Here is a 27,181-nt window from a genome sequence, read left to right as displayed (position 1 = left end):
TTTTCTTCATTTATATGCCCTGGCAGAATCTCCTCTATTGTACCTAGTATAGGTTTAAATTTTGACTTTCTACCCACTGGAACCTCTCTTTTAACTTCTACAATAATGCTGTCAGGGTACCCTCTAGCTCTAAAGAGAAGTTCAAGTAGGTTGCTTTCTTCTTCATAATCTGCTTCTTCTGATACCATTCTGCTTGCTCGGACATATTGCCCTTTAATAATATTTTTCTTGTAATGGGCAGGATACACACTATTAAAATGGAGAAAGGAATCAGAAAATGTTTTCTTTCTATAAATCTTTGAACAAAACTTGGTCTCTTTCTTAAAAATGTCTATATCTAAAAACTGGAACTTTTCATTGCTGATATTATATGTGAACTTTAAAAAAGATGTATTATTTAAATAACATAAAAACTCATCTAAAATGTCTACACTCCCCTTCCATAAAATGCCTATGTCATCAAGGAATCTCCTATAGAGGTTCCATTGGCTTGCATACAAAGACCCTAAAACAAATTTCTCCTCCAACCTAGCTAAAATCAAGTTTGCATAGGTTGGAGAGCAGGCCGCCCTCATTGCCACTCCTTGTATTTGCTCGTAGAACTCACCATTAAAATATATAAAATAGTATCTTAATACCAAGTCAATTAAATTCAAGCATACTATCTGCTCATTTCCAGTGAGTTCTCCATCTTCAAAAATGATTTCGTCCAACGTTCTCATCCCTTCATTGTGTGATATGCTGGAAAACAAATCGACGACATCTATTGTTACAAATTTTATTTCATCACTCCATAATTCATCGTTTACTTCCCTTAGGAAGTCCCATGAATCCCTCAATATCTGCCTTCTCTTCAGCCACAATTTTTTAAGCTTAACATCAACAAATTTTGCCAAAGGCAAAGTCTTAGACCCATCGGCTGGCACTATGGGTCTGAGGGGGGGAGGGTCCATCTCATCCTTGTGGACTTTGGGGATTCTAAATATTGATGGTATTTTAGGTTTTGTTACTTTCCAATAATTGTAGTTTTTTTTGGTCAATGAGACCTTCCCACATCATGTCGTCTAAAACCACATATATCTTCCTGTAAGCAATATTAATCTCATTTAATGACACACTAGAATATTTACTGGTGTCATTTAAAATTATATTCATCTTCCCTTCGTAAGTAATTGAATCCAATATTAGTATCCCCCCACCTTTATCGGGTTTCATAACCCTTACTTCCTTATTCCCCCTCAGTTCGTCTAACACCTTCCTTTCTTCTCCACTCATATTTGCCTTGTATTTAACCTTCTTGCATTCCTCCCTAAATCTATTTTCTACCACTTTTTCAAAAATGTTTAACTCAGGGTGGGTGGGGGGATTGCATGTACTCTTCTTGGTACATGTAGTGGTCATATTATTCTGTTCTGGCAACATTAGACCCAAATTTACTTTTCTAATAAACATTTTAATGTCCATAAGAACTTTCGGATGAATGTAGTAGTCCATGATTTACACCAAAGTGGCTTGATTGGTACAGAACTCTCTTTCATTTCTATGGTTCTGAGCCTGTTATACCACTTAATGGACTTGGAAATGACATAAATATCCCGCAAATCTAACTATGAGGTCAGGTGTATGTGGCAAGGCTGAATAACAGAGCCAATCTTGATATATGTTGAACTAGTTATGAGAAATCAGTTGAATAAGGTATCATCTGTACTTAGCGCTACTAGATCCTTCTTATAGTCATATTATGAGTGATGTTCACAAATTATTTGGAAGAGTTTTTGTTTTTGAATATGAATATGGAATCTTTATTTATTGTTATTCCTAACAGACTTGGGTGTTAACAGTATATTTTCCATTCCAAAAGTAGACCCTAAGTTTTTGAATGGGATATTACACTTTGAACACTAATTGTGTTCTTTGGCTCCTGAATATGTTTTTTTCAGTGCTTTTTGTTTTCTAATTTTAAATTTAGTTTAGTTTGTACATCCTGTGATTTAATTTTAGAAAACAGTGCTTACATTTTTAATGATTAGATGTTCTTTATACCGAGTGACTGCTGCAGTAGCCTTAGCTGTATGGATTATATCCTGTATAGGACATAACAGCAGGACAGCTTGCAAAACATCAGGGCACCTTCTACATATTCTAACCATCAGTCAGATTGAGCTGAGCTAACTAAAAAGACAGGTTTTGGCACCAAACCTTTCAGACCTTTTCCTGTTATTGAACAGTATACTCCTCTGATGCTTTCAAGGATCAACTATTGACTTGTGCCGGTCCTTTGCTAGGCAGATACGTTCCGTTTGGGGTAAAAACTTGCATTTTAAAAACTGTTTATTACTACTTTCCTGTTCAGGACAGTTTTATTTTTAAGCTAGGAGTTTGTGTTTTAGTGGACTGTCAACAGAATGTACTGTACTGAACAGAATGTACTGTACAGAATGTACTGTACTTTTAATTGAGTGTACTTTTTCCTGTAAGTTTAAAACTTGTTTAAAGTAATTAGAACTAGTTTTCTGTGAAGAAATTGTGTTTATTTTATTTTCTGGGGCACTCAAATTGTTTTAAGGTGCTTTTTACTGTGTGCTTGTGTAAAACAAGTGACTTTAAATATTTATTTTTTACTGATTTTTGCTGCTTGTTTTCCCTGGGAAAGAGGCATTTTCAGCTTGGCCATGGACCAGATTATAGGTCCTACAGTCAGTCCTTCCTCCAGCCAAAAAATAAAAAGTTAAACAAACAGCCTTTGCCACAGCAGCAGGCTAGCTATTTGCTTCAGCCTCAGGTGGGTGACTGTGCTGTAGCTGTAGCTTGTTCCTCAGACCACTCATCTTTTACCCAGAACCCTCTGGTGTAGAACCTACAACCACTATGGACCAGGGTTTGCCACATCCTTTGTGGCTGTCAAGGTCCCTTCAGTGTGCAGGGGAGATTCAGTCTTGACAGTGCTGGGAAACATAACAGGGAATATTCCCCTGTTTTATCAGAATGTTGTGCCCATCCCTGGGGAAGCTGCTGCTGCCATTTGTAACACCTTTGGCTTCATTTTTTCCTGTCAAAATGAAACAGAAAACTGGACAAGTATCTACCACTCCTTAAATTTCCTTAGACGGGAGTAGTTTATTGGGTTTGACTTGGAGTTCAACTCAGGCTATTGTTCCAGCTTATAAGGTGGTTTCTACTAAAAGAAAGATAGATACCTCTTTTCCTGAAGAGATTCAAGATTCTAAACCTCTGTATTTGAAGATGAAGAGACAGATAGATACAGGAATTTCATTTCAGATTTCTGATTCAGAGTTAATGGAGAGCTCAGTTTCTGATTCTCCCTGCGGGGGAGGGATCTGTGACTATTTCAAGAATGTTCCAAATGGAATTTACAGAACCTTCATCCATTCCTCCAGTTCTGTCAGCTCTGGAGGATGTGGGGGTCACTGCCTGCAGTATTCCTGATGGTCAGTCTACTGCCCTAATAAGCCAGATAGAATGTATAAACTTCCTAAATCTGTTAAATTTCCATACACAGTTCCCAATCCCACTGCTGCTAGACATTTAGTTAATTTCAATCCTACTCTTTCTGATAAGGCTGGGACTGTTATTGATAAGTATGGGGGAAAAGTGCATGCTTCTGCAGCTTTGATTTTCACAATTGTGAATTGCAGACTCATATGTTAAAATTTGTTCTGACTAATTGTGGAAGAATGAGGAATGTTTTGTCTGCAATTTCTTCTTGTGAGGAAAAACCTCATTTAAATAATGTAGTTTTTTAATTGTATAAGTCACCACGTACTGTTTACAGTGTATGTACAACTCAGTTGGCATTTCTTCCTGAGCTTTTGCCACTGGTACTGTTTTGAGGCGGCTTGTCTATGAGGAGGCTTGTCTAGTTGTGTTGTCAATCTCCCATATGATGTTAAATGAAGTTTTTAATTCTCCTCTGGACAGAGGTTTAGTTTGTGGTTCCTCTGCTGCAGAGGGGATCAACAAGTGTGATGAAAGTGGCTAAATTAATATAGGGAATCTCTAAGAGTTTTGCCCTCCTTTTCCAAATTTTCTAAGGGAATCTGTAACCTCATCCAGTTTTTGCAAAAAAACAAGATACATTCTCAAAAAATGCTCCATGTTTATCAGTCTGAATTTTAGTTATATAAAATGTTTTAAATGTTTTATTGATTATATTTTAAAATGCTTAGGTGGTTTATACGTATGTTGCAAGAATTTTTATTCTATATTAATCAGTGATGGATTTTTTGAAATGTATTCATACTTATGACGAACATTAATTATTTAGATGTATGTAACTAAAGAGAGAAACTGCATCTGTGAATTTTGATTTATTAACAAAAGTCTGTTGTCAGTAATAGCTATTTAGATTTTAGTAGTATAAGTGGGCAAAGCAGAATATGGTTAAAGGCCAAGCCATCAGAATAAGTATATTGATTGAGAATGTTGAGATGTTTAAGAAAGAGCTACAGAACTTGAGTAAAAATATGCCCTGGGCCTTGATGGAGAAAAATAATACAAAAAATCAAAAAACAAAAAGCTGCATGAGGTAGAATCTGGTGATATTTATCAACCATGTACTGCAACTAAAAGACTGAGGGCTATTAGAAACTGGAAAACAAAGAACTAGGCTATGAGCCCGATGCAGTATATAGAGACAACTATACATTTTATAAAGGCTTCTCATAAATTTCAAATGCTATTTATATATGCAATAAAGGTTGGAGTCTAAATGATCTATTGAAAAAGTTGATAATGAAATATAGTCCTAGGGTCGAGGCTAGGTGTGGAATGTGTCATTGCAAATACATCACCCACGGCTGTATTAAGAATTCAGTCAGGATTAAGCAATATTAGCTTCTAGGTGTTTTTACATGTTGGCCCAGTTTTGTGATTTATATGGTTAGATATAACACCTCCAACATTCTTCACAGGTAGACTTCATGCATACTGACAGCATGGAGAGAAGCATATTTATGAACATGAAAATAATGCTGCATACAGGGGTTCTAAAGTATTTGTTTCCTTTAGGTACTTTAGTTTCCCAAACATAAGTTATGTGAAATCAAACATAAGAAAGGATCAGGCTGAGGATTTATTCCCTTGGAAGGAATTTTGTTGGCAACTGATTGAATGACTGTGCCCCACAAGGGCTTAATGAGGTAGAGAGCTTTAAAGTATTTCTTGAGAAATGCAGCTTACATCATTATTTTTTAACCGGATGGTCATGTGGTAATATATTGTGATTTTGTGAAACAATATTTAAGTTAATTGTATTTCAGCATATCTTCACAGTATGAAGTTCACGTCCAGAAGGTGGAAGAACTTAGTGTGATGTAATAAAGTTATGTTTTTTATTGCTATTTTCCATATTTTTTTTTTGGGGGGGGTATTCTCTGGTTTAAGGAAATTCAGAGGGCCTGATTCAGAAAGGTTACCATGATCTGTAAGCTTGGTGTACCATTTCCAATTCCAAGGCACCCCTGTCACAGTGCTGTACCATGAGGAGCCGCAATACAGCAAAGGCTGTCTTTGAGGCTTATCAAAAATGCTAATGAGTCTTTCCATGGAGATGTCAGTGTCATTTGCTTTCCCAGAAATACCTGTGGTAAGATATGTACACAGCCAAAGCTCTGGTAAGTGCCAAGGAGTTTAGCAGGCACATCTTTATTGGTGCGTGTGTGTGTGTGTGTGTGTGTGTGTGTGTGTGTGTGTGTGTGTGTGTGTGTGTGTGTGTGTGTGTGTGTGTGTTTCTGGGTGGTTGCCGTAGGAGGAATAGACTGGGAAGGGTACCACTAAAACCAGGGGTACTCCAAACATATTACATTAAGATTTTGAAAAAAAGATAAAGTTAAGAGGAAGAGGGAGTTTCAAACTCTGTACCCAAAACATTGAAAGTAGCTTCTCAAACAAGAGCCTTAAGCCTTTACTATAAATGAGAATTTATTGTAAGAGGTTTCTTATATAACAATAATATGAAACTCTAGTGTCTGGCATAATTCACTAACTGCAATGATCTGTGAGTGAGGAAGGCAGATTATTTAAGAGGCAACAGCATGAACATTCTGTAAAATCAGGAATAGTTGAGATGGATGGGTTAAGTCTGTGTGTGGAGGTAGATTTTGTGACAAAACTGGGAGGAACACTAAACTTGGATCCACTAAAAAAGATAATAGAGCAACAGGTCAAGCATCACAAAGCACTTTACAAACAATAAGAAGAATGCCACTCTAATGTTTACTGCCTGCCATGATTGACTGACTGTAAGGATCTGTGTTTTATGAGAGCACGGACAAAAATAAAAAGATTCTTCGGGGGCAGCCTGTACACCAAGAAACAGGGGAGAGGTGCGTGTGTGTGTGTGTGTGTGTGTGTGTGTGTGTGTGTGTGTGTGTGTGTGTGTGTGTGTGTGTGTGTGTGTGTGTGTGTGTATCTGTGTGTATGTGAATGCAAACGTGTGTGTGAGACAGTGAATGAGTAGGGTGCCTGTGCCAATGTGATGCATGGGATGCCAGTGAAGACTGCTGCATTAGTGCTGATTTGCACTTAAAAGTTATTACAGGCAATTTAGAGACATGCAAATTAGCCACTGATGAGGCACTTCTGCATTACAGCTAACATGTCTCTAAATTGCATTTTCCTTTATCACAGAAGCTGTCCCTTTTGGCTGCAGCTGTTACCACCTGTGGTAGTGTTCTTTCTGCATCCCTGGGATAGATTCATTTTTTGGATTGCAATTAAACAAAGAAACAAATAACTGCCTCCCATGCTCTAGGGAGAACTAGTTATATCCTGTTGTGGTAGCAAAATCTAAAGATTTCTGCACTTCTGCAAGTACAAAACATTATTTGAAATTGAATATAATGATAAAAAGTCACATCTAGGACTTTCCACAAAGGATAAGAGGAATGAGGTGACTAAGCAGAAATCAACATAGTTGTTGAGACTGCTAACCCAATTTACAAGACAGCTGCAATCCTCTTGAATTGATGATTCTCAGTTATTGAAGGAACGACATGACGCTATGTTACTGGTAAAGCAGACACCATGTGAAATCCAAAATATCTCTGTGGAAATAAATGGTCAAATAGTTTGTATTAAACAGAATCAAGTTTCTATGGAATATAAGGCAAAGATGTGAAATTTGTGACTAAGCTGTATCTTAGAAGGAAGGAAGGAAGGTACAGATTCTTTGGGCTTTGATTAAAAAAAAAAAGATAATACTTTGGACTAGACTTCCAAAAAGTCATTAAACACAGAAAGGACCTATAGACTGCCTTAATCTTTGAATTTCATATGGGGAAACTTTTTTTTGTATATAAAGGAACAAGTATTATTGAATGTTGACCAAATGATAAAGGGTGTTCAGTGTTGGTTAATCTGTTTGTATATATCATGACTTTTTCCAAAACCTCACCTCATTAGAGATTTAAGTTTTCATATGTGAATAAAGACTATCAGTGGTGGAAAATAAATACAAAATGGCATTCTTAGCTGATTTACCTTTTTCTGACTGTAAGGCAACTGCTCAGCAATGCAGTTAGACAGCCTGCAATAATCATAGGATTATAGGATCATAGGTGGTTACTAGGCTAATGGCCATGAGGCCCTTTCAAGCCTAACCAAGAATTATGCAATATTCCCAAAGTCAGTACCTGTCCCCCTGTCAAGCAAGGATGCAGGTGGGATCCCAGTGGTAAATTTTCTGTTTCCCATCCAATCATCCAGGTTATGCTTAAATGAGGACAGAGAGGTGCTCTGCTTCACATGAAGAGGGACTCTGTTCCACAGATGGGGGAGTCTCTGGGACACAAATCTGTCATGCCAGCAGGTTCTATTAATGTTGCAGGCTAGGTTTAGGTCTTGAGTGTGCATTACATGTGTGGTGTTAGTTTTGCAGATATGCAGAATTTCCAGTAGGGTGGGGTCCGAGATGGCTCTAAAAGCCAGACAGAGGTCCCCTCTGAGTAGTCTATATGAGACCGAGTAGAGTGAGAGGGACTTCAGCCTGTCCACATAGGATAGGTGCTGGACACCCTGGATTCTTCTAGTTAGGAATCTCTGCCGTCCTTCCAGCTGCTGAAAGTGCCTAGACAGGTACATACTAAAGGGGGCATTGTACTCAATAATTGGTCTGAAAAGGGAAGAGTACAGTGAGGTAATGACCTCTTTTTTCCTGGATGCTATGCCTTTATTTATGAGATGAGCCATGTAGTATGCCTTATGCACTTCTGAGGCTACATTTGATCAAATGCTAGATTACTATCTTTCATGGTGCCCAGATCCCTTGCTACTGATTCCGTGTTTAGAACGTTTTTGTTGATGTGGTACCTTGCGGGGACCTCATTCTTGCCAAAGGGGACTACAATCCATTTTTTGGCATTGAGTTTGAGGCCATGTTTCTGGCACCAGTCATTTGTTTGGATGAGGCCCTCCTGGAGAATATTAACATCATTTGGGGTGTTTATGACCACTCCCAACTTGCAGTCATCTGCAAATTTGGTCAGCCATAGACCTTTGGTTTTTGCCTTGACATCAGAAAAATATATTCCAAAGATCAGAGGCCCCAAGACTCAGCCTTGAGGGATGCCGCTAGTTACAGGTCTACTATTTGAGGTGGAATCCCCTATTTTAACTGTGTGGGTTCTGTCAGTGAGCCAGTTGGCAACTCATCTAATGATGCATGGGTTGACGCCTACCTGGGTGAGCTTGTCAACTATACCTGACTGGGGAAATGTCTCAAAAGCCTTGCCCAGGTCAAGGTATGCCATGTGCACTTCTTTTCCCCTCATCTAGGGCCTTGGTGACTGTTTCAAAAAAGCTAACCAAATTTAGCAGTCATGATCTCCCTTTGACAAAACCAAACTGAGTAGGGTCAAGTGCTTGGAGGTTGCCAATGTCCTAGTTTATGAGGTCCATAATTATGCATTCCATTACTTTGCCTATTAGGCTAGAAAGGCTAATGGGCGAATAATTACCTACATCTCTGGTTACACCACCTTTGTGTAATGGAATGACGGTAGCCATCCTCTATTCTGTAGGTACATATCCAGTGCTTAAACTGTGGTTGAAAAGGGTGCCTAAAGGTGTTGTAAGTTCTTGCTTGAGGTGCTGTAAGATGCAGCCTGGGATATTGTCTGGTCCCATTTAAGCTGTATCTTTTGCATTTGAAAGGGCATTTAGGATCTGCTTGTTGGCGATACTTGGTGGGGAGGTGGTGAAGTTTTCGCTAAACCTGTCTGCAAGTAGGTTAACTATGTCCTTAGCTTTAGTGTACATAGTGCCATTGACAACAAGTTCTATACAGAGCTATTGCTTGCTCTTAAGGTTACAGACATAACTAAAGAAGGCCTTATGATTGCCTTTTGTTGAGGAGGCCAGTTTGGACTCATAGTCAGCTTTGGAGGATCTCATGAGTGCCCTTATTTGTTTGTTTAGGTTAAGGAGGGTCAACTTCCAATTTGCTGCTCACTGCTTCCTTTTCTTGGATAGCAGATTTTTCCTTTTATTATAAGGTCTGTTTATAGCAGAAGTCCACCAGACAGGTTTGCTTCTCCTTGAGAAGGCTGTTTTGGTTCTGTCCAGTATAGCCAAATCTATGCAGCTGTGTAGGTGCTTGTAAAGCACCCTGGTGTAAGTCCCTGCATTGGTGACTGTAACCTCAGTTGAGGTGGGAGTTACAAAGCTGCATATGCCTGCCTGTAGGCGATTTTAGTCAATTTTAGAAAAGTTTTTTGTCTGATTGCAACTGGGTGGGTGGAGGGGGGGGTGGACACTGACTAGGAGAGTGACTGCTTGGTGGTCGGATTTCACTAGGGAAGGTGACACTGTAGTGTTTGCCCAAGTTTGTCAGTACTAGGTCCAAGATATTCTCACCTCTTGTGAGGGTGATTATTAGCTGGTCCAGAGCATTGGTGTTGATGAAGTCCAAAACTCTCTGAGCAAATGAGTCTTGGCTAGATTAATTTTTCCAGTCTATGGATGGATAATTGAAATTGCCCAGGATCAAGGTGCAAGGTTGAATCTTTATAGATTCAAGTAGGTCTATGTAGGTGGAGTGGGTATCTTGATTCATGGATGGGGGCCTATAGCTGGCTATGACATGGATAGCAGTCTTGTCTACAGTTAGCCACACCTGGAATACCATTTGATCAGCCTGGAGGAGTGTTTGTCCTTAATATATATAGATAGTCCACCGCCTCTAGTTTTTAGGCCCTCTATTTGGGGTCTGACTATGTGGAAGGATAAGTAATCAGGTATGGCTGGGGTGCTGTCAACTGATTTCAACCAGATTTCTGTGACAGCACACACGTCTGCATCTTCCAAGGCATTATGGTGGTGGCAAGAGCCTTTGTCAGGAGTCGGAAGTCCAGTGGAGACAGATGAAGGCCATCTCTGGCAAAGCATAGAGGCCTGCCAACCATCTCATCCCAGGCTGTCAGGTATTGGCTTCCCTTTGAATAACACCAGAAGCTAAACCAATTATTGAAGTCAATAATGTTTGTTTGTATTGAGACATCTTCTTGGGTGATGGTAAGATGATGATTAAGGCTAGGGACATACCTACCTGGGACACATATTCCATGAGCTCAATCATGTCTCTCTTAATATAGTCCAGAGAGGTATATTTCAAGTCATTCACACCAACACGTACAATGACTGAGTCATAATTGTACTTGTGGCTGAGAGACTTGAGTGCATGTGTGATATGGTGGATTCTGGCTCCTGACAAGCAACTCACTGTGACGTTCTCCTTATCCAGCCTGGTGAGGTGCACATCTGTATATCTCACTATCGAATCATCAATGACTAAGAAGTTGGGTTTGTTGTTTGTCCTGGAAGGTTGTGAGACACTGGTGAGTGGTTTATGTGAGTTGTGTGGTGAGGTAGACTGGGGTGTATTTTTGTGCTGATGCTTTGAAGGTCTCCTGTGTTTGGGCATATTTCTGGTGAGAACCTCCGCAAATGTGGGTGTGAGTTATGAGCGTATGGGTTGTATGGGTGTGGGTGATGTGTGAGGTGTGGTGTCTATTTTTATGCTGTCCACCACCCACTTGTCAGGCAAATTGGTTTGTGTTTGAGAGAGCCTGGTTTCAAGGTTGGCTATGTAGTTACATCTCTCACAGAATGTGTCCTTTGGTGCTAAGAGTAGCTGGTTGTCTGTGTACATGAGGCAGTTGCTACACTGTCACATGATGCCCATCTCGACCAAGCCAGCTGAAGAAACTGTGGGGAATTGCATGTTCAGGCTTAGTAGAACCTGGATTGGGGGCTAAGGAGATCTAATGGATTGGGGAATGAGGAGATTTAATAGGGAGATAAGAGGATACAGCTAAGTGGGTGTTAGAGGCTGGCCTAGTGCTTGTACCTGCAGGGAGAGGCAGTACTACCATAGGATTTCACAGGCGCTGCTAAGGGGAAATTTACAGAGATAATACTACGGAAATGGTTTACTGTGGCTAGGGGCTGCTGCACAAGGCACAAACTGGTTAAAATGCCAGGAGAACAGAAGTACAGTAAAACAACTAAGTTTGTAAAATCTACCTCCTCCCTAGGCTTTTATCCAATCACCATATGCCAGGACAGGTTCCTACCAGCACAACTACTCTCACTAGGGTGTGAGCAGGCCACCACCAACACCAGGTGATACAGAGAAACCCCTAGCATCAGACAAACAGCTCTGGATATGTCACCTCTGTACCCAGGCTATGCTAAAGTTATTACCAGCACTATAAGTGGGAACTGGCAGTTAAAAACAGCTGGAGTAGATACTAGAAACAGAACTACAGTACACAACAATACACAGAGCTTAAATGCTGTTTGTTAATAGTAATAGCAAAAGAAATACAGTGCAATCTAAGTTTGCTTAGCGACAATTATCCAAAAAATACAGTGCAGTTAAAATTAAAGGCAACAGTCAGCTGTTATAAAATGCAAGTGCGATAACAGTTGTAATAAGTTTAAAAAAAGGCACTTGGGGTTTTTTGTAGACTCTCTGGAGTTTGGGAGTCAGCAGAGTTAATGAAGGACATTCGCCTCAATTCACCTCAGTTTAAACAAGCGTAATATCATGCAAACACGCAGTTTAAATACCAGGAGAATGGAAGTACATAAAACAACTGAGTTTGAAAAATCTACCTCCTCCCTATGCTTTTATCCAATCACCATATGCCACGACAGGTTGCGACCAGCACAACTACTCTCACTGGGGTGCAAGCAGGCCACCACCAATACCAGGTGATACGGAGAAACTCCTAGGATCAGACAAACAGCTCTGGATGCAGCACCTCCGTATCCAGGCTATGCTAAAGTTATTACCAGCACTACGAGTGGGAATTGGCAGTTAAAAACAGCAAGCGTAGATACTAGAAACAGAACCAAAGTACACAGCAATACACAGAGCTTAAATGCTGTTTGTTAATAATAAAAGCAAAATAAATACAGTGCAATCTAAGTTTGCTTAGCGACAATTATCCAAAAAATACAGCACAGTTAAAAGTAAACAGCTGTAATAAAATGCAAGTGCGATAACAGTTGTAATAAGTTTAAAAAAAGGCACTTCGGTTTTTTTTGTAGACTCTCAAGAGCTTTGGAATCAGCAGAGTTCATGCAGGACACTCGCCACAGTTCAGCTTGGTACAGTTATTGGATTATGAAGCACAATGAACAGAGTTACAAATCCCCACAAGACTGGCTTTTCTCTTTTTTTAATTTCTCTTTTGGGTTTCTAATACCATGACAAGAATGGACCCATTCCTCAGTCAAAGTACGATTAAAGTTCATGAAATTAGTATTGTTTCAGTCTTTGATGTCAGCCAAAAGTGCAGTTCACAGCACCTGCAATGTGACCTGTAATGACTCCTGCAATTCGTATGGGGTTACATGTATTGGTAACATATTTAACCACGATTGTAGATTCTTTTTTATAAGACCTGTTGCTCCTACTACTGTTGGAACTGTGTGGGTATCTTTCTTCCACATTGCTCTCGTTTCTGCCTACAGATCCTGATATTTTATGACTTTGTGTCTCTCTGCATGCAAGACAATGTAGTCACTGGGTGTGGCAATTTCAGTGATGAATGCATGCTACTTTTGTCTTTTTTTCATGGACCATTATATCTGGTTTTCTAGCATCTATCTTTTGAAATGTTGGTAACGCATGAGCCCATGTGATGTAAACGTAATCATTTTCTATGATGCTTTGTGGCTCATGTTTCCAGTGTTTTTCAGCCCCTTCAGCACCATAATGTTTGCACAATACCCAGTGCAGCAGTCTTGCCACATTATTATGCATTTCAGTATACAGTCCTTCTGCCATTAGTATGTCACAACCAGCAATGAAATGTGCCACTATTTCCAATTTGGTTTTACAAAACCTACATTTTTTCTGTTTCTCCCACATGTTCAATGGACTTTGTAAACCAGCATGTACATAGCCCACTATCTTGGGCTGCCAATATTAGCCTTTCATCTCTTGGTTTGAATTTGCCTCTCCTTAACCATTCCTGCATTTGTTCCTGATCAACATGAGTTTTTTCCAGAAGTTTTCTATACTTGAAATTATATTTATGCATTTTCCACATTTCTTGCCTTCTCATCTGGTCCGTCACCTTATATTCTTTCTTTTGTTTTTTGGTGCATTTTGTTGCTGCCTGATTTTTATCTACTACTGGTTCGATTTCCATTCCTGCTTGATGCCGATATGCTTCTGCTAGATTAAGAAGAGAAGTCATCTTAGATTTATTCTCCTCATGTCTCAAAACTTTCACTATGTTTGGGTCTTGTGAGGTCAACAGACGTGGAGTCTTATGATTGCAGATCTATACATGTAATCAGTTTCAAGGAGGCCCATCCTTCCTTCAGAATGGGGAATATACAGTCTTGGTATGCACTGATTTTATAAATCATTTGATGAGCATGAAGCATCCACCTTGTTTTCCTATCTAATCTATCCAAGACATTTTGGGGCCAGTCAATCGTTCCAAAACTGTAAATTAGGACAGGAAGATCAAATTGTTTTATAACTTGAATTTTGTTCCTAGATGTCAGCGCTGTTTTCAGGATTCATTTAAGTCTTCTAAAGTATTGCTTACCAAGTTTTATTTGCATTTGTTCATGTTTCATTGTTGATCCTTGATCAATTCCCAAATATTTATACACTCCCTCTTGCATAAGTTCTTTTATATCACACTCTTGTCCCAAACTGATGCTTTCCTGGTAATGCAGTTTTCCTGCTTTAAAGGTTGCTTTTGCACATTTATCAAGACCAAATGACATTTTTATATCATCAGAAAAAGTTTTGACACGTAGTTGTGCTTTCAGTTCCTCATCTGATGAGCTATACAGTTTTAAATCGTTGACAAAGAGAAGATGAGAAGTCTTTACACTTTGTTGTTTTCTAGGAGCCAAATTATAGCCATAGCCTAAGCTGTTAAGTAGACAGCTTAATGGGTTAAGGGCAAGACAGAATAGCAGCAGTGACAGAGAGTCACCCTGGAATATCCCCCTTTGATATTTTATCCCTGGAATAATAATTTGTCCTTTATCATGGCTTAATTGTAAAGTGGTCTGCCACTGTTTCATGGTCACTGTAATATAGTCGATCAGTGTAGGTAGGGTGTATCTTATACATTTTTAAGCATTCTTTTATCGATGAATGTGGGATACTATCAAATGCTTTTTTGTAGTCAATCCAGGCCATACCTAAATTCTTCCCCTTTTTTACAGTTCTCCACTATGACTTTATTTAACAACAAATGATCCTTTATTCCATATGACTTTCTTTTATTGCCCTTTTGTTCTACTGCCATAATTGAGTTTTCTTCTAAATGACTCTAAACTCTGTTAGCATCAATTCCTGTGTATAGTTTATATGTCATCGGAAGGCAAGTTATTGATCTATAATTTTTAGGGTAGCTTGCAGGTTCACTCTTAAGTAGGAGCATTGTTTTTCTTGTTGTTAGCTAGGTTGGTGTCTGTTTGGGGAGCACATATAAATAGTTCTTACTCATGGCTAAATCTTTGTGCAAATATGGTAATACGTTTAACCAAATTTAGGTACTGCAGCTGGGCCTGGGGTTTTCCAATTAGAGGCTTTTCTTAACTTTGTTTCAATCTCTCTGGCTGTTACTTCATTCCATTTCATATTCTGTACATTTAAACTTCTTATTCTTTCTTTTACTTCTTCTATCCATTTAGCATCTTTGTTACGTTCCACAGGATCTTCATAGATACTTATCCAAAATGTATCTATTTCTTCATTTTTTGGCAGTCTTTCAATTCCTTTTACCTTGTTTCCCAATTCTCTGTAAAACTTTTTGGGTCATCTAATAAATTGTTTATTTTGTAATTATCTGCATATCCTCTAAGTTTTTCTGCCAATGCTGAGATTTTTAGTTTGTTATTTGTGATAGTGCATGATAGATCCTGGTCTGTTCTAATACTGTGCATTGCTTTTATCAAGACTATCTTTCTTAGTATTTTTGTTGATCTGTTCCCTCTTCTGTATTCTTCAAACAATGACACTTTTTAATTGCTTTATAGTTTTCTCTGTTTGATACCTCCATGATGGTATTCGATTTCTCCCCTTCCTTCACTACCCTGTGTTCTTGTGGTAGAACTTTATCAGTTACTAATTTAGCTGCACAGTAATATATCCTGTTTACTTCTGTTCTATCACATGGATCTCTGTGGACAATCCTAATTACTGTGCTCATTTGTTTTATCAAACTTCTGACTTTTTGAGTTTTATTGACCTTCTGCAGTCTGCATGTCTATTAAATCAAGCAACTCTTCTCTTAGCTCATTTTCTTCTAAACTGAGGGCACATTTTTTGTTTTATATTTCCTGCAGGCATTCTATAGAAAGTTTTATAGCATCTTCCTGTGGCATATTTTCTTCAATTTCATCCTGTGCCATCCATTGCTCTGTCATATGGGAACTCACTGGCCAATCACTCCTCAACATTGACGGCATCAGAGTTTCCACAGATTCCTGTTCCTTCCCTTGCTATCCAACTTCAAGTGAATGTTTATACTGGTTTCCTGTGGAAGGCTCCAAAATATTTTCATATGGCACCTGACCAATTACTTCTCATTCCACTGGTTTCTCCTTAATTTGGATATCCATTGCACTATCCTGTTGTGGTGCTTTCTGAATTAGAACTCCATAACCTCAGTTACTATTTCTTTTACTTCTCCATTACTAATCTCCTTTTCTACTTTTCCTTTTTGTCTTATTTTTTGTATTGTAAAGTTTTCCATGTCTGGATTTATTTGCCTGTTTTTCTCTTCAGATATCTTTGGTGCTGCTGTTTTTGTATTGGTTAGTTTTGCTTTCTCTTTTGCATAAATATTACACCATATTAAATCTCTTTTTCTTTCCCATGTCCCTATTTCTTCTTCAGATGTCACCTGATCTTCCTGCTTCTCCTTACTTCGGGGACTCACTCCATCATGCTGTACTGTAACCTGTGTTAGATTTTCTATAGCAAATCCTTCACTTCGCAGGCACTCCATAACTTCAACTTCTATTTTTTTAACTTCTACTTTGCTAAACTTCTTTTGTACATACTCTCTTTGTGATATTATTTTTTTATTATGAAATTTTCCATATCTGGATGCCTTTGCCTGTATTTGTCTTTGAATATCTTTGAGGCTGCCTTCTTTATATTGACAAATTTGGCTTTCTCCTTTGCATAAATATTTCACCATATCAAGTCTCTCTTTCTTTCCCATGTCCATATTTCTTTTTTATACTTTTCAAAGATCTCTAGGTTTTTGTTGTTTATATTTTTGTACTTCCTCAGATGCTTCTTTTTCCAAACAGATCAAAGTTTCTTCATCTATATACTGTTTTTCACAAATCTGTTGTATTAATGAATGCAATTTTTATTTGAAGCTTCTGACAGTTTTTCTTGTGGAAATATTTTTCTTTCCTCTAATTTGTCTCTTAATCATTTGTATATCTTGCGTCTGGAAATTCTAGGCTTTTTGCATAATAGTAACAATACATAATTTCTTTCTTATCCTCAATAGTCCACTATATTGTTTTTTTGGCTCAGTTTTTGTGATTTTTGTGAACTACTACTTCCTTCTACAACAGGGGGGCATCCTCTCCCTTGGCCTGGTTTGGCCTCATTGTAGGAATGTTTTCATATTTTGAGGATTTTACACTGTCATCTCTTCCAGTCCTGGCACCAGTGTACCTACCAGGACTGGGCACTTTTTAGTCCTGGGTCTTGTGCACCCAGCTATCTTTTTTTTTTTTTTAATTTTAACCTACTTCTGTCCATCATATATGCTATATAAATACAGTCTATATATCAGTGTTGCCTTGGTGAGATTTTGTGAAAGCAGGGTCCACCTCATGAAGGTACTCACCAAGACTTGAGGATGAATTAGATTTTAGCAATACTACTTATTGCTTGCTGATTTATCATTTATTCCATTCGGGCCCCAATCATCTCTCCATTTCGACCCCATGGCTTGCATGTGAATTAGAAGATGACTCTGAAGAACAGACTTATCCAGACAGAAAAAAAAAAGTGTTTTAGGTCACTCCATTGTTAACACATGATGGCCACAGACTGCTGATGAAGCATAGATTTGATTTTTTAAACTAAAATATAATTTAGACTGCCTGTTAGATAATTGTATTAAATGCATTTTATCTTTTAAGTAATTATAAATATAAACCAGAGAGACATTGTAATACCAATATTCTAGTTATATGTTAAGATGTTAGACTTATTTTTTTTCATGGGGCTGACCTTGTGCAATTAGTTCAAGGTTCACATGGTAATAACTTATGTATGACCTTCCTTGTTAAAACTGTAGTTTGAAAATAATAAAGCTAATGAGCAATTTCCTCAGAAAGTTGAAGATGGTTAAAGATAACGTGTGGAGGTGATACTAACCAAGTGAGAAAGAATTATTTTTTTTTGCAGATAAAATATTCTTGAACTAACATTTAATATATGTTATTGAATTTCCTTTGTAACTTTAGTAAGTTTAAATTGTGCACAAGGAGTTGTTAGATTTTTAGTTTACATTTTCGAATTCTGGTTGCCTTTATACCATTGGTTTACATTTTGATTTATTACAATCTTACTTGGGTAAGATAACACTATTTTGGAGCTATAAAGATGCTGAACGAATGGGGACTTTGCTTTATTTAACCCCCTATGCTGATATAAACCTTTTCTCTGATGGCCAGTTTTGACTTATTTTATGGATGTGTCTGCTCATTTGTATAGTTTTGTATGTGTGGGGATTCCATCCCTATGTACACTGAAGTTTGAAGTTTGTCTTTTTGCCTTTATTTGTTCAAAGGTTTGTAGGTTATCTAGAAATGGGTTGAAAAGATAGTTAAGCTGGCATGCAAAGTTTTATTTTCTTTGAGATGGTTTGTTATGGGGGGTGATGGATGCATTACTTTATTTACTGTGAAATACTTTTGTATGGCTGAATTTTTATGTCCACGTAAATCAGGACAGCAAAGGCATTTCTAAATTAGACTATTGCTCTGATAATATTTGGATGTGGCTCAAAGAATATCCATGATTGACCTTTATAGTAATTATGTAACTGAGGCAGCATGACAATTTGCAGTTTGGTTATGGGCTATTAACACTTATACTGACAGAGAAGATGCCATGCATTCTTATTTCTGAAATTAAGACTTTAGATGAAGTAGACAGAACTTTTCACCTAGGTAATTTTTTTTACTCTTTAGTTGGGATGTAATTGTGTTTTTCTGCCTAGGAGATAGTATTGCTTATGTGGCAGATAGTTTTTATTATGCATGACAACTTGTTTTGTACTTAAAATATACTAGTATAAAACTGAATAATGAATTGATATTTTGATGGAAGATAGCTGTGTTCCAAATGTTCTGAGTTTTCAGGAGCAATGTGAGTCTGTATGATGTTAAAATAGTTTTATTTGTGATTTTGGTGCTATTAGTTTTCTTGTAAGGGGGTCCTTGAATTAAAATTACAATTCTCTTTTTTTCACACTGTGTATCCTGCTTGCTAGTGTCTAAGAGGAACTTGAGACTACATTGAACTATCTGATATAAATTTGTATTTCTGGCTGTAAAGAACTTCATTATGTTATGCACACTTGGTTTGGCTAAGTGTGAGAGAATCTGTGGATAGCTAGTCTCTGTGTCCTTGTACAAAAGCTTCTATTTTAAGAAATCAAGGGTTTAAATCAGTGAGACATGTATTATACTAATGGGAATAAATATAATGCTTGCACTAAGTACACAAATATCTATAAGATTATGTTTTAGGATGAACTAATGCAAATGAATATGTCTGGTTCATTTTAGGTGCCATGTAAAATGATTTTATATCATATATTAGATGCCATTTCACAGGTTTAGCCACACATTGACTCTAGATGATATAGTCACTGTTGTGATTGAAGTGAGGCATGAAATATCTTGTTTGGAAGACAAAGATTGTATAAAACAGCACTGCACACCTTACATTCAACAATATTGCCTGCATATTATTTCAGTTTTTATGATCATATTATATACATTTTATCCTAGAAGAATTTAGGCAAGCCATCTTTAAAAACATTGGTTCTTTTTTAATATTTGTCATCAGTCAAAGTAGAGTGTATATTCAATGTATTCATAATAGAATCGTCTTGCAGCAGAAATCAAAAGGCTTGAAATGTTTTTCTGTTTATATGAAACTTGTTCTCTGAGTTTCTATCAGTATGAAATTCCTACCAGTTATGTAATCATCAGTGGTAGCACTGACAATAATTTAAACATTTTGTTGTTGAAAAAATTCAAGCCATTTCATAAGATTATAGTACACCTACTCCAAAACTCCTGAAATAACTATTGCTATTTCAAATATGTCATCTCCCACCAAATCATACACAGCTTTAATTCCAATTTACTAAGAGATATTAAATATGTGATTCCAATTAACTAATGGGAGTGTAGGATACAAACAATATTTACACAAATGAACAATACTCAGAATAATATAATGCTGCTAGAACTGTAGCCCTTCCATTTTTCAGAGTAGTTTTAACTGTCTATGATATTTTTGGGACTATATTCTAATTACTAGTGATGCCATCACAAAAATTATAGAGCAATTACTTAGTTTCTTTTGGTGATTCAGAAGGAATCCTACACCTTGCATTAAGGTTAAGGTAAAAGGACCTGTTTCTACAATGTGATATTTTGCTATTCAGTAACACATTTGCAGCAAAAAGGAAATACCTCATTATTAGCTCATTTGTATGCCTCAGAACTGCTGTTAACTATTATGATCGCAAATCAGCACTTTCCTGTAAAGTTAACAATGGCAGCTGATGCATGAAGTTAGCAAAGGAATCCATTTCATTCTCTCCCTCATACAATACACACATTCAGATGCACACACACACACACACACACACACACACACACACACACACACACACACACACACACAATGCACTACATACCCCATATGTGTTATGTGATTGCCCCTGATGTCTCCTTTGTCCTGCCCTGGTAAATCATGGATGATTACAGTTAGCCATTAATGCCAGACAATATAATTTTAGCCTTCTTATCCTACAGTGAATCCATGATAATGCAAAAGCTGTTGTACTAGTGACCTTCTAATTTGTAGGAGGAATTTTGTCCCACCGTTGATTTTGGCTTTGTCTTAATCTCTTGCAATAAAGGGATAAAGGTATGCTTAATGTTCTCTGTCCCTATCCCTCTTAAGTCACAAACTGTTGTGGACATTCAATAATGCTGAGATCCTTATTATATGTTAAAAAACCTTCATGCACTAACTTCTATGGTAGCACAGAGGGTTAATACTTAGATTCTGTATGACAAGGTTGCAGAGTTTGAATTCTCCCCCACCTTTGTACTTTACATAAATGTTTTTTTAAGTCTTATTTTATATTGTATCTCTGGTGTGTAGCAATGGCACAGATGAGTAATGTCCTCAGTAGGAAGGTAGAGGATTTGAACCCCTTTTAGTGCCTTTAAATCACTACTTATTGTATCCCTGGGGTGTAGAGGCTCCCTGCACCACATTTTTTATTAATGTATCCCTGGCGTCTAGAGTTCCCCCAACCCACATCTTCAGAGTTCTTCCAAGGCTAATTGTTCCCCCGTCCCATTATATTGAAGTGCCATTAAAAGAAGAGATGTAAAGATTCTTCCTGGTGTTTTGCTGTTTGCCCCAACCCATGTTATCTGAAGATGCTTTTAATAAGGCAAAATAATAAAGGTTATCCCTAGTGGCTAGTGTTTCTCTGAGCCACATCTTTAGAGTTATCGATCATGTCTAATGGTTCCCTCACCCCTTATCAATATTATATTTTAAGTGCCATTAAAGCACAGGATAACAAACAGTTATTCCCTAGTGTCTACTGTTACCCCTGACTCAGTTTGTGCTATTAAGGCACAATTTTTAAGAGTTATTCCATGTTTTTTTAGTTTTACACTGGCCCATGCTGTATTTAAGTGCCTTTCAGGTATATTATGCAAAGTAATCCCTAGTGTATTATGTTCTCCTCAGACCCTGTGTCTCCTTAAGCATGCAGCCAAAAAGTTATTTCTGGTGGCTAGTGGTTCCCCCATTCCATTGTTGCAGACTTTGCTCATTAGTCTAGGAGTATGTGGAAGTATGAAAGTCAAACAGAAAATCCACACACACACACACACTGCACACACTGCAGACACACACACACACACACACACACACACACACACACACACACACACACACACACACACACACACACACGTACCTGCACACACTCACACACACACACACACACACACACACACACACACACACACACACACACACACACACACACACACACCTGCACACATTGCACACACTGCACACACACACACACACACACACACACACACACACACACACACACACACACACACACACACACACACACACACACACACACACACACACACACACACACACACACACACACACACACACACAAACACACACACCAGATTACTAAACTTCCCAGTACTTACCTCTACTGTGAAGGATGAAAATAGCCTTTTGGCAGTGCTCTTTAACAAGTGCAGCCAGGGGTGCCCATAATAAGTTATGCAGCCACACAAAATGGTGTCCTGCAAGTAGTCCCAAGGGAGAGGACACAGCAAATGCCTCTGCCCTGGAATTCCTAGTTAACATTTAGCATGGCAATACAGGCAGCCCACTGCAGTGCTGCACATGTTCATGCTGCAGCACTATGACAGGACTGTCTCTGAGTCAGAAATGGTTACCACATTGGGCGCACCTCATGTACACCTTGCAGTATCATTTCTGAATTTGGACTTCTTTTTCTGTCCATTATCAAGAGCCCAGTTTAACAGAGAGTTATTTCATCAACCAATTTAAAAAGACAATACTAAATATTCAGCCTATTTATAGTACCTAATGGCCCTATCCCTATTACATCCACAAAGCACAAAGGCTTATTTTGTCTTTTACCTGTATGATAACATTAAACTATAACTTTGATTTAGAAAGCTTCCTCGTAGTAGAACATCTCCTGTCCCACATCACCATATTTGAAGATTAACCACCATATCTGAAGATTAGTTAACTGTGGTCAGCAAATGTATTTATTTTTTATTTCATTAGTTATTATGTATGTACAGTAAGTAGACTGGACCCAGGGGGGCAATTTATATCTATACCATTGTTACAAAAAATAAAAAATGCATAAATAAACAAACAGAGGCTGATTTTACCAATTATGTAATATAGTTCTAAGAAGTGCAACATGAATAAGTACAATATTGGCATCTATATTACCCGACCGAACGTTTAGGTTAATGAATACCTAAACGTCGATCTGGTAATATCGAAAAATTAAAACAGTGAACAGCTGATTTAACATAGGGAGTGAATTCCCTCGGCCGTAAAAAAAAAAAATTAAACCAAAATGAAGTGGGGGGCTTTGCCCCCCACCCCCCAAATGTGGGGGGCTGTGCCCCCTACAACCCCCCTAACTAAATATACCAACCCCGAGATTACTCTATAGTGGAGTAATGGGCAAAATCCACATAACAGTCAAGGGAATTCTTTCCCTACGCTAAATCTGCCATTCGCATTTTTTTCCTTTCTCTATTACCAGATCGATGTTTAGGTATTCTCTAATCTAAACTTTCGATCAGGTAATAGGAACCCCACTATTGGAATGCACAAAAATATTCACCTAGGCAAAAAAGTGACAATGTCTACCAGAAAGACTCAGTAAGACAGGGATCGGCATTTTATAATTAATAAGGTTAGAGACTGCATGTTTATTCAGGAAGCTATATATACTATGCAGCATACAATTCTTATAAGATGAGTGTTGATAAGTTTACACATAAATGTGATGAAATCTTAGTAGGGCACGGATGCTCACTGTAAATGCAGTCCTTATCATAACATAACAGGGTAATGCTTCAATAAAACATTCTGTGGCATAGCTATGGGACAAAGACAGTTTGGCATTGGCTGGCTGTTGGCAGTGAGCAAATGTTGTTTTTGCGGTATGAGCCAAGAGAGGAACAGCAGTATACGAAGACAGCTTTGTGAATTAATACATAAGCAAGTACTGTGGTGTTTGTGCAACTGATAAAATGTTAAACTTACTGAAGGTGATGTAGTGAATTTTGAGGTATCATGGATTAAGGATATATCTGCAGAACATGTTTAATATGGGCTAAAGCCTGTTGGTGATGGACCTTGCTCTAACCAAAAAACACAGTCTAAAAATAGCACGAGGACATTTTTTTGTCCTTATGACCTTAGGCTTGCATGTTAATAGGCAATGCATTTTATCCCTCAGAGTCAAGATATCCTTGCAGGACTAAGATGGGAAGCAAAAGTAACTATCAGAGAAAATCTAAAACTCTGATATGTAAATTGTTATAGTGGAGAGGTGACAGACCAGTTCTAAGGAACCTGATACAAATTATCTGTCCTGGCCAAAGAACATAGTTTCCCTGGAATTACTGCTAAATCATCTGCAGATTGTTTTTCACTGTTTTTGGACTTGCTATAACTATCAACCAAGAGAAACTAACATGTTTTCTCCTTGACAGAATGTTTTTGTGGGCCCTAATTGATTCTGTTAATGAGTTATTTTCAATCTAAAACAGGCAGCAGGTAATTGTGACTTTTTCCATGATTTTTTATGCAGTCTTTGGACGCTCATTGTGATGACAGTTGTGTCATAACTGATATTTTAATTCAAAATTTTAGCTGTTTACTTTGGAAGTTATTTATATATCCAGAAGGTTAGAAATCCTACCACAAGAAAATCATATCCAACAAAGTGTAAATATATAAATAAAATAGAAGGGACCTAGAAATGGTGTAAAGTATGAATTTCACCCCCCTGCAAGTGGTACTTTTCTGTTGTGCTGTCATGGGTCTTTCTTGCATCTCTATTCAGAATAGTTATGTTCTCCCTAAATGAAGTGTTGCATTCAAAGCCTCCAGTAAAAAGTCTTATTTCTTACACAAGACTTGAATTTTGTTTTATAACTGATGACAAAATCACAATTTGAAGTTACACTGTACATATTTTCAAAGGGGGGAGCCATGTCTATCAATTTATCCTGTTTTTACCTAAAGTGATGTCTAGCATAAAACATAGCCAAAACACTCAGTTACCATGTTTTAACCCCCATCCTTAACATGTAGGTGATATTTTCTGTTCTGTATTTTATGTAACTCAAGAAAGTCAATTATATGTTCTCATTTTCTTGGTGAGATATGTTAGGGGTTTGGATTAGCTATTTGTTTTATTTACCCAGAACCAATTTAGAGTTCCTATGAATTTACAAGCCATTTCCAATTGTCTGGTTAATTGAAGTGTGTCGTGTTATGAATCTGTTAACAACTTCATTAAAGGTGCTTTCAGCTTTTATTCTATTAGAAGCAGATGTCTGAAGTGTTTTCTTTAGAGGTAGGTCAACCATTGTTCCTTCTGCTTGTTTACATTATACGTCGTACGTACAAATATTCCCTTAAGATTATAAACTGGAACTTTAAACCAAATCTTTTGGACAATTGTATCCCTACAAGTAATATTAGAAGGGACATCTGCATTCGATTGCATGTTTAATTTGGTACTTTACCCATAAACGACAAACTACAAGGATATAGATGAAGGAAATTATATACTTTCCCTGCAGTATCAATTGCCATGCAAAATTCCATGCGTGCCTTTTTTTAGGATATTTTTGCTTAGTTTCATTCCACCTTGAAATAAATGCAGCTTTATATTTGTCTTGCATAAACCAAGGGCTTCTAGAAAGAAAAGGCAATGCCTCCAATTTTAAGTATTTATAACTATATATATATATATATATATATATATATATATATATATGTGTGTGTGTGTGTGTGTATGAGAAGTGGCAGTGTAGACAGAGACTGATCACACTGATATGTACGTACTGAGGTATACAAGCAGCCTAACATGTCAAACTTGAGCTTATGTTTACTATACACTTTTGTATATGTGAATGGTAGAAGGGTAGTCATTTGAAAACATACAGTTCCTAAGCATAGTGCTGTACTGGAGTATAGTCATTAAGAAAAGATTTCAGGACATAACTCTCAAATCTTCCTTTTTTGCCTCACAGTTTTGCCCTGTTCCTTATAAAACATTTGATTTTTCTGGTAAATTACTAAGGATTTCAGTCAGTTAATAAAGCCAGACATTGAGTTTATACTTCTTATTGGTCAGAAAATGCATGCTGTTGAAAGTTAATTAAATTAATATTTAAAAGGATGGCAACCTAAAGCAAACCAATATACAACATTTCCTAAAGGAACGTGACTGAGAATAATTTAAAAATATATTAAACATCTTTGGCAATAGGGGCATCCATAATGATGAAAACGCTTGGTATAGTCTCGAAGGCGTTCATGTTTTATGTATTTTGGCTGTGAATTGGTTCATGTTCGTTTTTATGTGGATTGAAATAAACTTTTAAACTGTGGTAGTCACCGCGCTCCGTTTTTTTGCACCTTGGCTGGATTTATTGTTTTTTCTTGTGCAGTTCCACACATTCTTTGGCATCCATAAATGACACTGACACACAGGAATACTACACCAAAAGATGTAACTTTGTTTTATTTATAATCAAACAACAATAGAAAGCCTAGAATCATGTTTGCCATTACTGCTGACAGAAATGTCTTGTTTTATGAGCACTCATTGCCTGCCTTATGTGTAATGATTATGTAGGTAATGAATACTCATTAAGTAGCCATGGCACTGCCATACAGGCATCCATATATTATGCTTACAGTGGTATTTGAATGGGATTTTTATGTGTAAGGAGACATAGTGCTCTACACGATCCTTCCCCCTGCCACACAAACACAGCCCCTGCATTCCTGGCCATGATTATATTTAGAATGGGGGTATGTGGGAGTGCAGCACTCTAAATACAGGCATGTAAGATGTCTTGTTTCCAAGGAAAAAATCTGCTTTAAAATGTTTTGGACTTGTGGTTAAATTTGACTAAAACTTACTTTAATATGGCAGCCTGTGGTTAATCACTCCGGAATCACAGAATGGTGGCTTCATGGGAAACATGTTCATTAAGATCTGATCTGCTACTTCTGCCTGCAGTCTTGCTGACAGCTACTGTCCCTAATGATGTAACCTGCAGCCAGCACAACTTGTGGCAGGCTGACAAGGAAGAATAACACTTGCTGATGGAAAATTCTGAAATTAGCTGATAAGACCTTGTCACGGCTTATACCCAATAATGAAGGTTGCAGAGTCAAGGATAATGCTTCACGCAACTGTACTTTCATGAAAAGTTAAAGTGGCTAATATGACAAGTGTAAGTATATTTAAATGTGCTTGCTTACAACGTTCAGGGAAACTTCTTAATACCACTGCAAAGCCCCAAAGTTTTAAATTAATACCATTCTACTAGTCAGACAGTATGTTCACTGGCTGATGAGATGTGCATTTATCAGTATTTGTTGACGGGAAGTGTCTTTAAAGTTCATTTTCAGAGGATGCCTAAGGAGTAAAGTTCCAATAAAAAGCATAAAGCATATGCAGCACACAATAAATTGTAGACAAGCAATGATGTGCTAGGTGAAAAGCTGATCACAATAAATAACACAAAATGAAGG

General features: G+C 37.6%; 1 protein-coding gene across 1 annotated transcript in view; it reads left to right on the top strand.

Moving 5' to 3' along the window:
* HTR2A (5-hydroxytryptamine receptor 2A) overlaps positions 1-27,181 on the top strand; it is a 777,564-nt gene that overhangs the window by 653,227 nt on the left and 97,156 nt on the right. The window lies entirely within an intron of this gene.

Source organism: Protopterus annectens, chromosome 5.part0 (assembly GCF_019279795.1).
Source record: "Protopterus annectens isolate FY-2018-M chromosome 5.part0, PAN1.0, whole genome shotgun sequence".
Taxonomy (NCBI): Eukaryota; Metazoa; Chordata; order Ceratodontiformes; family Protopteridae; genus Protopterus; species Protopterus annectens.
The sequence above is the reverse complement of the archived record's forward strand: the minus strand, read 5'-3'. Positions and strand labels throughout refer to the sequence as shown.